The sequence below is a fragment of the Elephantulus edwardii genome, unplaced genomic scaffold (genome assembly GCF_000299155.1).
Source record: "Elephantulus edwardii isolate Elephantulus edwardi_28Jun2011 unplaced genomic scaffold, EleEdw1.0 scaffold00396, whole genome shotgun sequence".
NCBI lineage: Eukaryota > Metazoa > Chordata > Mammalia > Macroscelidea > Macroscelididae > Elephantulus > Elephantulus edwardii.
Genome location: NW_006400146.1, coordinates 672,859 through 673,730, shown reverse-complemented (window position 1 = coordinate 673,730; position 872 = coordinate 672,859).

The window sequence follows — 872 nt, the reverse complement described above, 5'->3', positions numbered from 1 at the left end:
GATGATGTTAGATGGATCACGGTTGAAAACAGACTATGCAAAGGCAGGGTTCAGATTTGTTGTTCATAAAGTTCTTAGGAGTCATAAGCAACTTTATGGCACCTAATAACATTAGCATAAAAATTGAGACAGAATAAAAGCTAGGAGACAATATGTATAAATTCCTTTATAGCAAGATTGAGGGAAATCTTCGTAACCATGATTCAAATTCATACATAGATCATTTCTTTAATAGGTATATAGTCAATTATTAAGTAGTTAACTATTAATTTTTTAAATTATTTTGCATAACAAAAAATCCATAAGCAAAGTGAAAAAGGTAAATTCATGCTATAGAAAGATATTTACAATATATATCTGAAAGTATGAGAAAGTATGAGCTCTGGTGGCCTAATGGTCACCCGAAGGCACAGTTCAAAGAGACCAGCTCCTCCATGGGAGAAGGATGGATAGTCTCCTCTCCTGTGATTAACTGCCTCTCAAGTCCCACCAGAGGGTCAGCTATGGGTCATTTCCAACTCTTTGATACACAACAACAGAAACAATCTGAAAGTAAATGCAAAGCACACACACATACAGAGAGAGAGGTGCCTATTGCAAGAAGGTGCACTGCAATCCCGAAGGCACGTGGATAGAGGCCATCAGCTGCTCTGCAGGAACAGGATGGGCAATCGCTCTCTCCTGCGATCAAACTGCCTGTGAAAACCCCACAGAAGGTCAGATATGGGCATTGGTTCCAACTGTATGATACATACAGAAAGAGAGAGAGAGGAGAAAGAGGGGAGAGGAGAGAGAAAGGAGGAGAGAGAGAAGAGAGAGAAACTCTGGTGACCTAGAGAATCTGAGCTTCTATGTGAAGGCACACAGTTATT